This window comes from Callospermophilus lateralis, chromosome 14 (assembly GCF_048772815.1).
Source record: "Callospermophilus lateralis isolate mCalLat2 chromosome 14, mCalLat2.hap1, whole genome shotgun sequence".
Classification (NCBI taxonomy): domain Eukaryota; kingdom Metazoa; phylum Chordata; class Mammalia; order Rodentia; family Sciuridae; genus Callospermophilus; species Callospermophilus lateralis.
The window spans coordinates 6,078,418-6,087,666 of NC_135318.1; positions in this window are offsets into that span (position 1 = coordinate 6,078,418).

Genomic DNA, 9,249 nt, shown 5'->3' on the forward strand with positions numbered 1-9,249 from the left:
TCCCCCAAGCTATGCAGGTTACAAGCTAGTATGGCATCCCTATAGGAAGCCAAAAAGGGTCAAGAATCCTGACCAATGAGACCTGCTTATTAAAATATTTTAGAATTTAGACTGCAGAAAAAAAAATCACTCTTGTGTCCATGCTTCTGAGACTATGCATGTATCCCAAGGAGACTCACTCATCCAGTTGTGCCTCTCTCTGCTCTTGTACGGTTTAGGAGTACCCTAATTCTTTCTTTTTTATTTATTTTTCTTTCGTGTGTGTGTGTATGTGTGTGTGTGTGTTACCAGGGGTGGTCTGACACTGAGCCTCCTGAGTTGCTAGGGTTACAAGATGTGTGCCACCAAACCTGGCTTAGAATTTCTTCCCCCCCATTCCTTTTCTTTTTTGGCAGTACTGCAAATTGAATCCAGGCCCTTGAACATGCTAGGTACTGGGGATTGGATCCAGGGGTGCTTAACCACTGAGCTGCATCTCCCAGCCCTTACTATTTTTCTGACTAAGTTGCAGATATATCGCCAGTCTAAAGGTGTGAATTTGAAATATACAAAGGAATGTAGTTGTCTTCAAGTTCAGTGATGTTTTCAATTCCCTGTGTTTAGGGTTTACTTATTTTTTTTATTAATGCCATTTTTGGCTATAGCACTTCTATATCCAAAAGAAATCTTTTGCTGTCTTAATGCATAAAATAAGGCAAAACAGAGTTACTCTGTTTGAAGTACTTTTAGATCATCTGGTAAAATTATTTCTTCTTCCTGGAGTTCCTATTTTCCCAAAGTACATGTGTTTGTGGCAGGGATGACAAGCCAGGACTCCTGACCTCCAGTCCAGGGAATCTTTGCCTAAACCACGATATCTCTGCAGACAACTCCTGAAAATGTATCCTAGAGGAAACAGGCTAGCTTTTGGCTGCCTTCTGACCAATGAGTGTATATCCAACAGTTGGTGGTAACAGGACCATCGAGCCCAAATACTAAAAATTAACAGCTGGGAGGCCCGCTGTTCACTAATTGCTACCTCTAATGCCTCAATAACAGGGTATTCAAGTTGAGCATTTAATGTAAAATTCAAATGAATGAGACTTCTATTTTGGGAGAAATAAGAGGTAGAGAAATAATTGCCCTTGAGATTTTTCTTAAGAGAAAAACAGGGTAACTTAACTTGGGTGTGTAATCTTATCTCATTTTAACCATGAAGGACAGGAAAAAATTATTAGTACCAATTTCTACCTAACAAGTAATATATGGCCAGGCATGGTGATGCATGCTTGAAATCCCAGCAACCTGGGAGGCTGAAGCAAGAGGATGACAAGTTTGAGCAACTTAGTGAGACACTGTCTCAAAACAAAGCATAAAAAGGGTTAGGAGTGTGGCTCAATGGTAGAACCCCTATGGATTCAATCCCTAGTAACAAAAAAAAACAAAAAAAAAGGAAAAGAAAAAGTAATATATTCTACCAAAACCATGAGACATCTTCTTCACTTTGAACTGGACACATTAGCAATAGTTTTCTTTAGCTTTAAGGAAGCTGCTCATTCTGTCTGGGCAGCAGGAAGGGTATCAGAGAAGAAGACTGAGAAGTCAAGGGCAGTAGGAATCTTCCAAATTCTTTATCAGTTAAGCCTTTTAGTTGAAAACAAGAAGTACCACTGAGGCTAAGTAGAAAAAGAATTTATTGGCTGTCAAGTAGTTCACCTATTTGATGAGAAGTCTGAAAAACCAGATGCAGAAAACAAGAATAAAGAAAAATGTTCACCCAGAACTCCTTGCATGCTAGGCAAGCATTCTAAGCAAGTGATCTACCACTGAGCTACATCCCCAGCACTTTTTATTTTGAGATAGGTCTCACTAAGTTGTTGAGGGTCTTGATAAATTGCTGAGGTTGACCTCGAACTTGTGACCTTCCTACCTCAGCCTCTCAAGTTGCTGGGATCACAGGTATGTGTCACTGCACCTTGCAAATCAATGGAAATGGACAGTGTGACTCAGCCAAAGCCATGCCAAGCAGATGAAAGGACATCACCACCTGCATTGCTGCTATGGAACATGACCTTCAAGTCACCATTGAACCATCTAAGCCACCAAGAACAAATTCCTAAACATTTCTGCAGGATTTTGCATCATGAGTTAGTCATCTCAGCCCAGGTCACAAGCCTGTCTTCCAGCAGCCAACCAAGAGGAATCTGGCTCCCTCTCCTACCAAGACCCATACAGTGAGGCATAGTGGGTTTTCAGATGCTGATGGGCAATTATGATCATGACAGTACAGTCCTTTCTACCTTGAGGTCTCACAGCCTATTGGTCTGAAAATGGGGAAAACCAGAAATAACTTGAATAGCACAATAGGGAACAAATTATGAAGTAAGATCCTGCTCTAGTGAATTCCTCCAAGTAATGCCAGAGAGGGTAACTTCTGACCCAGTGATAACAGAGACTAGGTCAGAAAGTAAGAACACAGGCAATGCTCTCATTAGTGGGGGTGGGAGGGATGTTGACTGAAGGAGGAAGAGAGAGAGAAAGAGAGGAAGGAAGAGGGAAAAGGACAGGGAGAGAGAGAGAGAAACAGGGAAAGGGGAAAGTGGGGGAGATCATGCCACTCCTAGAACAAAGGAAGAATAAGTCTTTTTTTTCATGGTACCAGGGATGGAAGCCAGGGGGACTCAAATCACTGGGCCAAACCCCCAGCTCTTCTTATATTTTATTTTGATATTGGGTCCCCTTAAGTTGCTTACAGCCTCCCTAAATTGCTGAAGCTGGCCTTGAACTCCTGATCTTCCCGCCTCAGCCTCCTGAGCCACTGGGATTACAGGCATGCACTGGACAAGGACTAAGTCTTTCAATAGGTTGCTGGGGTAGGCTAGGGAGAAGTCTTATGACTTGAGGGGGCCATCTGGTTCCTATGAGATGATTCTCCTGCTTAGAAGAATGGGTAATTGCTCCTGCTTGAGAAGGAGGGCAATGTCACTTCAGTTGTTTCTGGAAGGGTAGGACAATGACTGAAGACTTCTAGGCATCCTTCATGGGGTCTGGAACAGGACATTGTAAAATCTGGCAATTGAGTGTCCCTGCAAATGTTGAAAATAGCTTAGTTATTCTTATCTTGGTGTGCTCAGTCTTGAAAGGGAAAGGTTAGGTAAATTTAGGGCTAATAAACCTTGTATGACCAGTTTAAAGATAAACACTCCTTAAATTAATATGTCTATATGCAAAAATGAGCAAGAATCTGACCCAAAGTTTAAGACAAATGAGACAGATCCAAAATGGAAAAGGCAATGCCAGTTTTGATCCTTCTTCAGTTACCTCTTGAGCATCAGCAGGCCCCAGTGAGGAGTTGGTGGTTTTTCTAGCAAAAGAAGCTTAATCCCTATTACAATCCAGGGCTTGAGCTTGTCTAGTGTTTGTGGTACTTTTAATGGGAAATAGGCACTGGGTTAAAGCCCTGAGAGTGCATCTACCCTCGCACCCTGTAATCGTCCCTGTCTCACAATCATCTCCCAAAAATCTAATTTTACAAAACCATCCCATCACTAAGAGAGACTAATGTCAAGATGAAATCTCATAAGAATCGATTTCTTGGGCATTTTTTTTCCACACAGGGAATTGTGCAAATCTAGCTATCTTTGACTGAAGTTTCCCCATCAACTACATCAAAACAGATGAGCTCCTTCTAAGTCCAACAGCACTGGATCCTTCCAGGGCACTCCCAGATCTGCATCCAGAACTGAAAAGGATTAAGTGAGCAGCTACTGAAGAAGGGGCCACGGAGCCAAACCTCCCTGCCAGCTTGCTGTGCATAAGCTAAAACAACCTGCGAGTATTTTTATTGCCTTAACAGCTTGAAGAGAGAAGTATCTAAAGAAACTTGGCTGGCTACAAAAGGTTTGAATGAGAAAATGTCTCTTTTGTCTTTTTGAAAAATCCCCCCCCCAGTCATTTTTATCAATGTGCTTTTATTTGGCACCTTATATATACAAGACTCTCAGGTCAGCCACTTTGAAGAAGCATCTTATAGCTCAAGATATTATTCAGTGAAGCAAATAAAATTACTAAACATATATCATGTTACATGCCAAGACATTGAGCAGGAAGTCACAGTCTTCATCCTTAAAAAACTCTTCACTACTGTGGGACAGAGGGACAGACTTGAAATCTTTCACATTATCACTGATAGCTGCAATGGTGGTGTGTGGAAGAAAGCCTGGAAGCAAAATGGCCCTGGGGTGTGGCTCCATGCTGGGGCGCTTGACGAGGACCTTGGCTCAACTCCCAGTACCAAAAAAAAAAAAAAAAAAAAAAAAAAATGGTGGGGGGCAGAGCGTGATTATCTGTGAGGGCAACAGAGATGAGCTTCTGCAAGGAGGGAGGCGGGAGTGTCCCAAATGGGTCAGCCATCTTCTCTCAGCCACTAGTCCCATAGTAGTCTTCTTGCCTCTAGTGAGTTTCCTCCAGGCATCCAAGTGAATTTTTCACACTCTGGTTAAATGCCTTTCCTGGCTTTGCCTCATTCACTAGGTACATTTCCAGATGCTTTGCCTGCCAACAGGACTCTCCACAACTTGCTCCGCCCCCATAATTTCCCCCCCTCCTCACACAACATTCAACAGCTAGCCATTCCCTCTCCATGTCTAAGGACATGCTTTTTCTTTATTTGAAAATTCTCCTTCCTGCTCACTTCTTTGAGCAAATTTTACTCCCCTTTTAACACTCACCTCAAGCAACATTTCCAGGAAACCCTCATGAGTCTGACTGCCCTGGGCTGTGGGGCTCTCCTCTGTGTGCTATAATACTCTTCTCTCAGGACATTAAATTATCTGGTGACTAGATGGTTTGCATCTTGGTGGCAATACTGAATATAAGTATGACCAGCTAGCATAATGCTAAATGTTCTTTAAGGAAACAAAACTTTGAAGGATAAATTGAGAATGTGCTAGGCAGAAAGAGAAGGTAAGGTCAGCGTAGACATTTATCAAGGCATGCAGCATGATCTGGTGGGCTACAGTATGAAACAATAGTGTAGTGCAATCCACAAAGACTTCTTAGCAGAAAAGCTGACCTGGAATCTAATAAAGCACCTCAAGCTAATTTATAGGAGGCCTGGGGGAGAGAAGAACTATCTAACCAAAACCACGAGGAAGCCAGATTCCTTCTAAAGGAATCTGGCTTCTGCCACAACACAATGCCCCACCCAAAGAAAGAGCAAGATGCTCCAACACAAGTAAAAACAACCTGTGCTTGAATCCTGATTCTAAACCATTAAAAATGTGTGTGAGCCAGGCATGTAGTAATCCCTGTGGTTTGGGAGGCTGAGGCAGGAGGATCACAAGTTCAAGGCCAGTCTCAGCAATTTAGTGAGGCCCTAAGCAACTTGGGTAGGCTGTATCTCAAAATAAAAATACAAAGGGCTGGGAATGTGGCTCACTGGTAAAGTGCCCTAGGTTCAATTCCCAGTGCCAAAAAAAGTTGTATAACTTCAGGGAACTCTCCTTATTAGCAGGTGATTTAAAAAAAATACTATAATATTTGGGTTATCCTACTTCTTCCCACATTTCTTTAGGCTACTCTTTTTCTGTTCCTAAACTCTGACATTTCTCTATCTATTGCACTTTCATTTGCTGGGTGAATCTTAGTTGTTATTGTGTCACAGGCACTGTTTCTGTATGTAGTTATTTCATGTATTTATTCTCTTCCCCAGACCATATATTTGAGAAGTAAGGCCAGCTCTTTTTATGCCTTCAAATCCTTCCTTACCAGACAGGATTTGAAGTATCCTAGGTGGCCAATAAAGACTTGAATGTTACTTCTCTTTTTTAAAGAACTTGAACTTCAGACCCTCTGTCACCCTATAAGAAGCACTTGTATTTTGGCCTCAGATAGTTTTCAGCTGATCCTTTTCCCATAGCCCTGAACCTTTTCTTTCTTTTGTGGTGCTGGGAATTGAACCCAGGGCCTTGTGTATGCAAGGCAAGCACTCTACCAACTGAGCTACATCTCCAACCCACCCTGAACCTTTTAAAAGCAAACAAAACATGTCAACACAATACAATACAAAAACACCTAAATATTATTTCTTTCATCTTTTAAAAAAATGGAGGTTTGTTTCTATTTTATATTGCCTTATATCAGCAATTTAGAAACCAGAGAGACCGGTGAATAGGAATAGAGAGTGAATCCAATTCTCTAACTTGCAATAGCATTACTGTGCCCCTTGTTTGACTCACATGACCTTTACAGCTATTAGCCCGCATGATGTCTGAACTGCGGCTCTGGACCTCCTGCCTATTGTTGGGATACATGCCTACTCCCCACCTCAAACTTTAGGCCAATCTCAACATTTATCTTGTATTAATACTGAACACAGAACTCTGACCGCATATCAATGGATATGGACTAGCTAGATCCTCAGCCATCATTCCAAGACCTTAAGAATTGATTCTTTTGCCAGGTGCAATGGCAAATGCCTGTAATTCCAGGAACTCAGGAGGCTGAGGCAGGAGGATTGCAAGTTCATAGCTAGCTTCAGCAATTTAGCAAGGTCCTAAGCAACTTAGGAAAACTGTGTCTCTAAATAAAATATTAAAAGGGCCGGGGATGTGGCTCAGTGTTTAAATGTGTCCTGATTTCTATCCTGAGTACAAAAACAACAATAAAAAAAAACCACAATTCTTTTAACTCAAGGATTTTGTAAGACCCTTTGTATTCCACACAGCATGAAATCTACCTGGTCAGGGTTGTAATAAAACGAGTTTTACTTTAATAAAAAACATTAAACATGGGCAATAACTAAAGGACCAACCTAGTTAACATGAGTGCTTGTGCTCCATGTAGTTTCAGGTAGCAAAAGGCCCTCTCTGAGTATGAAGGAGGCACAGATTTTAACAAGCGATTGGGCTGAAGCCCAGAAATTCAAATTGAGATAATTTGGGTCATACCTTAGACTTACTGAATCAAAAACTTGGGATGTATGTGTAGGTTGGGGGAAAAGAGGTGTCAGCAAATCCTTAAGGTGACAAGTTAACTTTTTTTTGGTAGTGGTACTAGGGATTGAACCCTTGGATGCCCTACCACCAAACTATGTCACTAGTCCTTTTTATTTTTTACTGAGACGGGGTCTTGCTAAATTACTAAGGCTGTCTGACCTCGAACTGGCCATCCTCCTACCTCAGCTTCCTAAGTTGCTGGGATTACAAGCATGTGCCACTGCACCTGGCCAGCAATAGTAAACTCATGACCAAAAAGAAATATGCATTTCCTCTTGGTACTGGTTCTCTGGGTCCTGATTTTCCTTCACTTATTTCAAAAGAATGACTTTTCCCCACTGTATTCCGTCGGAAACTGCTAATTAGCAGCAAAAGCATTGCTTAATAGTTTTTTGTTTTTTTTTTTAACTTTGCATTCCCAAGTTACACTGTCATTTTCTTTTTGTGTCTATGTCCTTGAAAAATCTAGGGCAATAGGCCTGCTCAGTGTAGCTGCTTTTCTTATCCACAAGACCAGTTCCACTTTATCAGAACTTTCCAGCTCCAAAATTAGGCTGTCCTGCTATTCACTTCTTTCCCACCAGAGTATCTCACTTTATATATGTATATATCCACAACTCACAGGTGGGATAGGTTGTGTACCTGAGAACACTTGAGAGATTAAGGCCACAGCTATGGCAGTAAAGCTGAAAGTTCCTATACCTAGTACGTCACTGACAACCAACAGGCATCCAATGTATTTAACAAAGCTGTGAAGATGCTTGAAAACAGTGCCTATTAAGGAATGAGGACGCCACCCCAAGATTGCAGAGGTAGCTTGTTGTGGAAGCTTGGTATAGAACTCTGGCCAACATACTCTTCAGCAACCTGAAGAACTGAGCATGTACATAAAGGCCTTTGAAGTAGAGCACACAATACAAGTTCAATGAATAACGCTGGCCAATAAATTATTTCATGATTTTCTGAAGATCATTAGAGCTTATACCCTTAAAAAACACCAGAAAGAAAAGAAACTGAGGCCAGAAAGACACCTGAGGTTTCAAGCACATTTATGTTGTCCAAATTTAAGTGTTTGTGTGTCCCACTGTACTCTAGTGAGAATACAAGCATGTGAGGAAGACAGAAACACACTGGGAGAACATCTTTCTTTTTTTAAAAATTTTCTTCAGTTGTAGATGGACACAATATCTTTAATTTTATGTGGTGCTGAGGATGGAACCCAGTGCCTCACATGTGCGAGGCAGGTGCTCTACCACTGAGCTACAGCCCTAGCCCCTGGGAGAACATCTTTGATGACAAGTCAGAGAATGGAGTTACGCAGCTGCACACCAAAAAATACAAGGAATTGCCAGCAATCCACCAGCAGTTACAGAAAGACAAGGATTCCCTACAAATTCCAGAGGCAACAAGGCCCTGCTGACACTTTGAGACTTCTGGTCACCCCACCTCTAAGACAATATATTTCCATTGTTTTAAAGCACCCAGTTTGTGGTATTCTGCCTAGGAAGCTGAAGTATTATCTTGACATCAAATCATAATTATCAGATCCAGTGTATTACATACCACTAAGCCAGCAAACTTATCTTCTGCTTAAAAGGTTCTCCAAAATACAGCTCCATGATTGGCAAAACAACCAACCAGAGAAATTTAAACTGAAGACTTCATTTTCTAATTCTAAGTAACACAAAGTAAAATAACTTTCATTGAAAAATTCTTTCAACTTAGCCAGTGGAGAACTGACTTTGAGTCATTTGCTTCTAGTTCTCTTGTACAGTTTTCAGGTGGAACATTACCTAGTTGCTGAGACCTTAGGAAAGTATGTTGATCTCCTTGGACTTGCTTTCATAATTGAAGAGTCAGGACCCACATGTACTAATATTCTCTTGAGTTTCTTTTTGAGATTTCCCCAAAGGAAAAAACTGATAAAGGGCAAAGTCCAGAAAGGAAAAAAGACAAAAACCACCTCCAAATATGACAGAAATGAAAAACAAAGGATAAATAATCCAATTTTATGCCTTAATAAGGAAGTTAAGGCACCACACAGGAAATAGTGACATAAAAACTTGATGTGGTGTCAAATTCAATCTCTAGGCTTGTCCCTTCTCTCTCTCGCTCTCTCTCACACACACACTGTACAAAATTATTATTTTTGATCAGACAAACTACTACCAGTTGAGGGCCCTTCAGAGGATTAAGTATGAATGTACACAACCAGGCACCAGAATGAATTCAATCAATGTTGGTTCCCTATACCTAAAATAAAAGGGCTGGG